Source organism: Moschus berezovskii, chromosome 11 (assembly GCF_049115385.1).
Source record: "Moschus berezovskii isolate FMDL1 chromosome 11, NW_MosBer_1.0, whole genome shotgun sequence".
Classification (NCBI taxonomy): Eukaryota; Metazoa; Chordata; class Mammalia; order Artiodactyla; family Moschidae; genus Moschus; species Moschus berezovskii.
Genome location: NC_142470.1, coordinates 13,178,739 through 13,188,815, shown reverse-complemented (window position 1 = coordinate 13,188,815; position 10,077 = coordinate 13,178,739).

Below are 10,077 nucleotides of genomic sequence, written 5' to 3'. Positions count from 1 at the left end.
TTTAAATATCCATGCATCCTTAGTCACTCAGTCGTGTCCTCCTTTTTGTGACCTCATGGATTGTAGCCTACCAGGCTCCCCAATCTATGGAATTTTCCAGGCAGGAATACTAGAGTTGGTTGCTGTTTCCTTCTCCAGCGAATCTTTCCCACCCAGGAATCTAACCCACATCTCCTGCATCTCCTGCATTGGCAGGCAGATTCTTTGCATATCTCAATCTCAAAGTACTCTGTGTTATTTTCAGCAATAGAGTTTGAGGCAAATATTTTACAGAAGAGAAAGTAAAAGCTCAAGCAGGTTAAATGATTTACCTGATATTACACAGCCAGTAAGTGGCAGAGTCAGAATTTGAACTGAGATATCCTATTCCAAAGGGCATATGCTTAACGGTTCAGTGGACGTGAAATACACGTATTCTTCTCCGTTACCAATTTTCTCCTTTTTTGCTCCCTTCATTGTGCACAAACACAGTTCGAGTCAACAACTTCTCCCAGTATGAGCAAATTATTGAAAACAAGGTAAAGCAAATAAAAAGCTGGAGAATGAAAGTGTGAAGCAGCCTCAGAGATTCTCTCTCCTTAAGGGTGCACACCCTTTTCTTGAGCATAAGTCCTGACTTAGAGATCCTGAAATGATTTGTGAATCAAGCCACATGATAAGAGATAAGGGAACTTGAGACCACATTGTTTGAGACTTATACCTAGTATCTTTTACTGAACCATCATCATTCTTCAGCACTATGGCAACAGTCTCCATTTAGATCTGCTTTAAAACATAATTATATCAGTTTCATTATTACATCTCCTCTAGGGATGCGAGGGCTTCCCTTGCGGTTCAGCTGGTAAAGAATCTGCCTGCAATGCAGGAGACCTGGGTTCGATCCCTGGGTTGGAAAGATCCCCTGGAGAAGGGAAAGGCTACCCAATCCAGTATTTTGGCCTGGAGAATTCCATGGAAAGTCCACGGGGTCGCAAAAAGTCGGACAAGACTGAGCGACTTTCACTTTCACTGGGGATGCGATGCTGCTAAGGATATATCCTAACCATCTGCAGAGGATTTTTTAATAAAATGTAGGAGAAAGTTTGGAACCTGTACTGTACTCTGTATTTCTTCCCCACATAATTAGACTCTACTGACATCTCACTGACAAACTCAGACCTTTAAAATAGCTTTTTAAATGAAAGTAAGACTTACACTATTGTCAGAAATATTTGGGTTTATGCATTAAATTTACTATTCACTGTCTGTGTAACTTTCAGCAAGTTCTCAACATCTGAGTCTCAGTTTCCAAATATAAACATATGAATAGCATTCAATAGCAAGTACAGTAACTGTCATCTAAGGCTGTTGTGAAAATTCTTTTAAATGATAACACATATAAAATGCTTCACACAGTATCTGAGACATGTGTTATCCTCTGCAAATTCTGCTTAAAACACAAATAATACAGAATTTTCTCTTCTTTTCTCATCTCCTTCCCAAATCCTCTTCCCTTCCACCTCCCATCAGAGAGAAGCTTGACATTTGCCATTGTAAATGCACAAGTGATATATCCACCCTAACTTTTCCCTAGTGAGTGAAACTCTGGTACCAGAAAATTGTTTCCAATTTTAAAAGACATTGGGGATGTATCTCAATCCTAAGGCTCTATCATGACCCCGGACCACCTTCTCTTTGAATGGTGCATGCAATTATAATTCTCTGTTACTCTCCATGCTCTCTACTGATGCCAATCAGGGTTCACAGAGAGTGGGAAATCCCCAAATTTTCTTGCTGCTTGAAGTCTCAAAAAATGTTGGTTTCACCACCCTTTCTTCCTTTTGCTGTTTTAGGATTAATTGAATAATAAGCAGACATTAACCAATGAATTAATGGCCAGGAGCCATCTTAAGTGGCAGTTCCAAGTTTGCATATATTGTCAAGTTGACATCAAGAAAATGACTGGAGGTCCTGGATCAGGAACGTTAGATCACATATTCCCTCAGCTATAAAGTGATAGATTGTCATCTTCCTTTCTTCACATTATTCTCTATCTTTTCATATATTTCTCCTGCCTTGATAAACTTCTCCTATTTTGTTTTGCAATGACCTACCCTCACTTCAAAGCCCATTACAAATGCTTTCTTCTGAATGAAATCCTCTAGGATTCATCCACCCAGAGAGAATTATTAATTCACTTCTGTATGTTTACACACATTTTTGAAACCTTTTCTAAAAAACTACTGTAAACAGGTGTTTCAGTTGAGTTAAGTCACTCAGTCGTGTCCGACTATTTGCGACGCCATGAACCGCAACATGCCAGGCCTACCTGTCCATCACCAACTCCTGGAGTTCACCCAAATCCATATCCATTGAGTCAGTGATGCCATCCAAACATCTCATCCTCTGTCGTCCCCTTCTCCTCCTGCCCTCAATCTTTCCCAGCATCAGGGTCTTTTCAAAAGAGTCAGGTCTTTAAAGTATTAGATGGCAAAGAATTAGAGTTTCAGCTTCAACATCAGTCCTTTCAATGAACACCTAGGACTGATCTCCTTTAGGATGGACTGGTTGGATCTCCTTACAGTCCAAAGGACCCTCAAGAGTCTTCTCCAACACCACAGTTCAAAGTATCAATCTTCGGCACTCAGCTTTCTGTATAGTCCAACTCTCACATCCATACATGACCACTGGAAAAACCATAGTCTTGACTAGATGGACCTTTGTTGACTAAGCAATGTCTCTGCTTTTTAATATGCTCTCTAGGTTGGTCTCTTGATGAAAGTGAAAGAGGAGAGTGAAAAAGTTGGCTTAAAGCTCAACGTTCAGAAAACAAAGATCATGGCATCCGGTCCTATCACTTAATAGCAAATAGATGGGGAAACAGTGGCTGACTTTATTTTTCCGGGGTCCAAAATCACTGCAGATGGTGATTGCAGCCATGAAATTAAACAACACTTACTCCTTGGAAGGAAAGTTATGACCAACCTCAGTCAGTTCAGTTCAGTTCAGTCGCTCAGTCGTGTCCGACTCTCCGCGACCCCATGAATCACAGCACGCCAGGCCTCCCTGTCCATCACCAACTCCCGGAGTACACTCAAACTCATGTCCACAGAGTCGGTGATGCCATCCAGCCATCTCATTCTCCATCGTCCCCTTCTCCTCTCGCCCCCAACCTTTCCCAGCATCAGAGTCTTTTCCAGTAAGTCAACTCGTCGCATGAGGTGGCCAAAGTATTGCAGTTTCAGCTTTAGCATCAGTCCCTCCAGTGAACACCCAGGATTGATCTCCTTTAGAATGGACTGGTTGGATCTCCTTGCAGTATAAGGGACTCTCAAGAGTCTTCTCCAGCACCACAGTTCAAAAGCATCGATTCTTCGGCGATCAGCTTTCTTCACAGTCCAACTCTCACATCCATACATGACCACGGGAAAAACCATAGCCTTGACTAGACGGACCTTGGTTGGCAAAGTAATGTCTCTGCTTTTTAATATACTATCAAGGTTGGTCAAAACCTACAGAGGAATAACAGAATATGCTACCCCAAAATCTTCCCTTTTGCCCAAGGATTATTTTGAGCTGAAAGCAATTGAGAAGAATCAGATCCCAGAAATGTTCTCTCCTCCCCTTATCATCCTGAAAGCAGAACACAAATTTGTGTAGGAATTAATCACCAACAGCCCTTAACACTTACCAGCCTTAAGACAGCACCAGAAGACTACAAAACAGCCATTTTGACTACGCATTATCTTCCATCAGTTTGTAAAGTATTTATCGTCCATAAATTTGGAACCCTTGGCATCTGGTACTCTTTTTCTCTGTGTAGTCTCTCCTCTCAATATATGTTGTTATTTGTCAAGATGATCTATAAATCCAAATTCCAGCCACTTTGAGTTACTCATCTCTGCATTTCTCATAAGTATACATGAGATGTATATGTTAATATACTTGTTTCCTTTTCTCTTGTTAATCTGTCTTTGTTTACAGAGACCCAGTCAAAAACGGAAAAGGGTAAAAGGGAAACAAATGTTTCATCCTGTACGGTTTCTAGTGATGAGGATGGGACAGTGACAGCTGGAACAATCTACTTTCCCTGGAGACTGCAGTTGAGATATGGGATAACCGACAACAGACGAGCAGAAGGTAAGAAATCTTACCAAGTCAATCTCCCAAGTCTCTGCAGGGAACAGTCAAGAGAGGAGGATAAAACTTTCTCCTTGTCCTTTCTGAATTCACAGCAGCAGGAGAAAAACGTTTGTGAAAGTAGGTCTTGAATCATAACTCTTGTGAATTTGGTTTTGGTAATCAACACCTATAGTTCAGTTCAGTTCAGTTCAGTCGCTCAGTCGTGTCCGACTCTCCGCGACCCCATGAACCACAGTACGCCAGGCCTCCCTGTCCATCACCAACTCCCGGAGTTCACTCAAACTCATGTCCACAGAGTCGGTGATGCCATCCAGCCATCTCATTCTCTGTCGTCCCCTTCTCCTCCCGCCCCCAACCTTTCCCAGCATCAGAGTCTTTTCCAGTGAGTCAACTCGTCGCATGAGGTGGCCAAAGGATTGCAGTTTCAGCTTTAGCATCAGTCCCTCCAATGAACATCCAGGACTGATCTCCTTTAGAATGGACTGGTTGGATCTCCTTGCAGTATAAGGGACTCTCAAGAGTCTTCTCCAACACCACAGTTCAAAAGCATCGATTCTTCGGCAATCAGCCTTCTTCACAGTCCAACTCTCACATCCATACATGACCACGGGAAAAACCATAGCCTTGACTAGACGGACCTTGGTTGGCAAAGTAATGTCTCTGCTTTTTAATATACTATCAAGGTTGGTCATAACTTTCCTTCCAAGGAGCAAGCGTCTTTTAATTTCATGGCTGCAATTAGCATCTGCAGTGATTTTGGAGCCCAAAAAAACAAAGTCTGACACTGTTTCCACTGTTTTTCCATCTATTTCCCATGAAGTGATGGGACCAGATGCCATGATCTTTGTTTTCTGAATGTTGAGCTTCAAGCCAACCTTTTCACTCTCCTCTTTCACTTTCATCAAGAGGCTTTTGAGTTCCTCTTCACTTTCTGCCATAAGGGTAGTGTCATCGGCATATCTGAGGTTATTGATATTTCTCCCAGCAATCTTGATTCCAGCTTGTGCTTCTTCCAGCCCAGCGTTCCTCATGATGTACTCTGCATATAATTTAAATAAGCAGGGTGACAATATACAGCCTTGACGTACTCCTTTTCCTATTTGGAACCAGTCGGTTGTTCCATGTACAGTTCTGACTGTTGCTTCCTGACTTGCATACAGGTTTCTCAAGAGGCAGGTCAGGTGGTCTGGTATTCCATCTCTTTCAGAATATTCCACAGTTTATTGTGATCCACACAGTCAAAGGCTTTGGCATAGTCAACGAAGCAGAAATAAATGTTTTTTCTGGAACTCTCTTGCTTTCTCCATGATCCAGCCGATGTTGGCAATTTGATCTCTGGTGCCTCTGCCTTTTCTAAAACCTGCTTGAACATCTGAGAGTTCACAATTTACATACTGCTGAAGCCTGGCTTGGAGAATTTTGAGCATGACTTTACTAGCGTGTGAGATGAGTGCAATTGTGCGGTAGTTTGAGCATTCTTTGGCATTGCCTTCTTTGGGATTGGAATGAAGACTGACCTCTTCCAGTCCTGTGGCCACTGTTGAGTTTTCCAAATCTGCTGGCATATTGAGTGCAGCACTTTCACAGCATCATCTTTCAAGACTTCAAATAGCTCAACTGGAATTCCATCACCTCCACTAGCTTTGTTCCTGGTGATGCTTTCTAAGGCCCACTTGACTTCACATTCCAAGATGTCTGGCTCTAGGTCAGTGATCACGTGATCGTGACTATCTTGGTCGTGAAGATCTTTTTTGTACACTTCTTCTGTGTAATCCTGCCACCTCTTCTTAATATCTTCTGCTTCTGTTAGGTCCATACCATTTCTGTCCTTTATCGAGCCCATCTTTGCATGAAATGTTCCCTTGGAATCTCTGATTTTCTTGAAGAGGTCTCTTGTTTTTCCTATTCTGTTGTTTGCCTCTATTTCTTTGCATTGATCACTGAGGAAGGCTTTCTTATCTCTCCTTGCTATTCTTTGGAACTCTGCATTCAGATGCTTATATCTTTCCTTTTCTCCTTTGCTTTTCACCTCTCTTCTTTTCACAGCTATTTGTAAGGCCTCCTCAGACAGCCATTTCACTCTTTTGCATTTCTTTTCCATGGGGATGGTCTTGGTCCCTGTCTCCTGTACAATGTCACGAACCTCCGTCCAGAGTTCATCAGGCACTCTATCAATCAGATCTAGTCCCTTAAATCTATTTCTCACTTCCACTGTATAATCATAAGGGATTTGATTGAGGTCATATCTGAATGGTCTAGTGGTTTTCCCTACTTTCTTCAATTTCAGTCTGAATTTGGCAATAAGGAGTTCATGATCTGAGCCACAGTCAGCTCCTGGTCTTGTTTTCACTAACTGTATACAGCTTCTCCATCTTTGGTTGCAAAGAATATAATCAATCTGATTTCGGTGTTGACCATCTGGTGATGTCCATGTGTAGAGTCTTCTCTTGTGTTGTTGGAAGAGGGTGTTTGCTATGACCAGTGCATTCTCTTGACAAAACTCTATTAGCCTTTGCCCTGCTTCATTCCGTGCTCCAAGGCCAAATTTGCCAGTTACTCCAGGTGTTTCTTGACTTCCTACTTTTGCATTCCAGTCCCTTAGAATGAAAAGGACATCTTTTTTGGGTGTTAATTCTAAAAGGTCTTGTAGGTCTTCATAGAAACGATTAACTTCGGCTTCTTCAGCATTACTGGTTGGGGCATAGGCCTGGATTACTGTAATATTGAATGGTTTGCCTTGGAAACGAACAGAAATCATTCTGTCGTTTTTAAGATTGCATCCGAGTACTGCATTTCGGACTCTTTTGTTGACCATGATGGCTACTCTATTTTTTCTAAGGGATTCCTGCCCACAGTAGTAGATATAATGGTCATCTGAGTTAAATTCACCCATTCCAGTCCATTTTAATTCACTGATTCCTAGAATGTCAACGTTCACTCTTGCCATCTCCTGTTTGACCACTTCCAATTTGCCTTGATTCATGGACCTAACATTCCAGGTTCCTATGCAATATTGCTCTTTACAGCACCGGACCTTGCTTCTATCACTGGTCACATCCACAACTGGGTATTGGTTTTGCTTTTGCTCCATCCCTTTATTCCTTCTATAGTTATTTCTCCACTGAGCTCCAGTAGCATACTGGGCACCTACCGACCTGGGGAATTCCTCATTCAGTATCCTATCATTTTGCCCTTTGTTACTGTTCATGGGGTTCTCAAGGCAAGTATACTGAAGTGGTTTGCCATTCCCTTCTCCAGTGGACCACATTCGGCTGTGGTCCATGTGATTAGATCGGCTAGTTTCCTGTGATTATGATTTCAGTGTGTTTGCCCTCTGATGCCCCCTATCAATACCTACCGTCTTATTTGGGTTTCTCTTACCTTGGTCGTGGAAAATCTCTTCACAGCCGCTCCAGCAAAGTGCAGCCGCTGTACCTTACCTTGGACGAGGGTTATCTCCTCAAGGCCGCCCCTCCTGACCTTGAACGCGGAGTAGCTCCTCTCGGCCCTCCTGCGCCCCCGCAGCCACCGCCTGTTGGACGTGGGGTAGCTCCTCTTGGCCTCCGGCCCTGGCCTCAGGCGTGGGGTAGCTCCTCTCCGCCGCGCCTCTTTGCGTGGTTCGTTGAGCCGGGGCTGGCGTCTCTCGCGTCGCGTCTGCGCTGCCAGGGCCAGCGTCTCTCGCGTCGCGTCTGCGCCGCCGGGGCCGACCAACCTACCTAGACATATTAAAAAGCAGAGGTATCACTTTATCAACAAAGGTCCATCTAGTCAAGGCTATGGTTTTTCTAGTAGTCATGTATGGATGAAAGAGTTGGACTATAAAGAAAGCTGGTGGAAACAGTGGCAGACTTTAGTGGCATATGAAGAATGGATGCTTTTGAACTGTGGTGTTGGAGAAGACTCTTGAGAGTCCTTTGGACTGCAAGGAGATCCAACCAGTCCATCCTAAAGGAGATCAGTCCTGGGTGTTCATTGGAAAGTCTGATGCTGAGGCTGAAACTCCAATACTTTGGCCATCCAATACTTTGAAGACCTGACTCATTGGAAAAGACCCTGATGCTGGGAAACATTGAGGGCAGGAGGAGAAGGGGACGACAGAAGATGAGATGTTTGGATGGCATTACCGACTCAATGGACATGGGTTTGTGTGAACTCCGGGAGTTGCTGATGGACAGGGAGGCCTGGCGTGCTGCAGTTCATGGAGTTGGAAAGAGTCAGACACGACTGAATAACTGAACTGAACTAGGTTGGTCATAACTTTCCTTCCAAGTAGTAAGCGTCTTTTAATTTCATGGCTGCAATCACCATCTGCAGTGATTTTGGAGCCCAAATAAATAAAGTCTGCCACTGTTTCCACTGTTTCCCCATCTATCTCCCATGAAGTGATGGGACCAGATGCCATGATCTTAGTTTTCTGAATGTTGTGCTTTAAGCCAACTTTTTCACTCTCCTCTTTCATTTTCATCAAGAGGCTCTTTAGTTCTTCATTTTCTGCCATAAGGGTGGTGTTATCTGCATATCTGAGGTTATTGATATTTCTCCTGGCAATTTTGATTCCAGCTTATGCTTCTTCCAGCCCAGCATTTCTCACGATGTATTCTGCATATAAGTTAAATAAACAGAGTGACAGTATACAGCCTTGACGTATTTACCTTTAGCTATTTTGAATCTCCAAGTTTAGCTGTTTGAGGATAGAAAGTGTGTCTTAAATGCAGTAATTGAAGGAGTGTGGAACTGGTGAATGAATCAACAAATAGGCAAATGAAAAGAACAGAATAGAATGACATATGCAGAAATGAAAATATAGTGTATGATACAGATAGAACTTACATAATGGTACAAAGATGCATTGTTTAACAAATGTCCTAGAATAAGTGAATTTCCATTTGGCATACAGGTGCTAGGAAGAAACATGGAAATTTCTCTTTAACATCAGTATTGAGGAAAACTTTCATTCAAAATCACGAGGTAATACATTGGATAAATTTGATCTTATAAAAACTTAAAACTTCTCATGACAAAGAAACCCTGTAAACAAAGTAAAAGACAGTTGACAAACTGAAAAAAAAAAGATATTTACAGTTTCTGTCACCAATAAAGACAAACAGCACTTAAACTGAGATAGAAAAACATCCCAACTCTATTCACTTCCTGGTATGATGTAATAAGGATACAACTGCACTTTTGTGATATATCAGAGTGGTATCAGCTCAGTCCAATCATGAAGAAACATCTGATAACTCCAAATGAGGGACAAAATTCTACAAAATAGCTGCCCAGTACTCTTCAAGGACATGAAAAACAAAAGAACTACACAAAATTAAAGGAAATTTTGACAGTGAAATTTAATGTGTTATCTTGGGTTGGCTTCTAGATTGAAAAGGACATTACTGGGACAAGTAACAAAATTTGAATAAAGTCTACTGCTTATTTAATAAAAGTTTATCAATATTAATAATATCTTGATTTTGATGAGTTCAGTTCAGTTCAGTCGTTCAGTAGTGTCCGACTCTCCACGACCCCATGAATCACGGCACACAGGCCTCCCTGACCATCACCAACTCCCGGAGTTCACTCAAACTCATATCCACAGAGTCAGTGATGCCATCCAGCCATCTCATTCTCGGTCGTCCCCTTCTCCTCCCGCCCCCAACCTTTCCTAGCATCAGAGTCTTTTCCAGTGAGTCAACTCGTCGCATGAGGTGACCAAAGTATTGGAGTTTCAGCTTCAGTATCAGTCCTTCCAATGAACACCCAGGATTGATCTCCTTTAGAATGGACTGGTTGGATCTCCTTGCAGTACAAGGGATTCTCAAGAGTCTTCTCCAACACCACAGTTCAAAAGCATCAATTCTTCGGCGCTCAGCTTTCTTCACAGTCCAACTCTCACATCCATACATGACCACGGGAAAAACCATAGCCTTGACTAGATGGACCTTTGTTGGCAAAGTAATG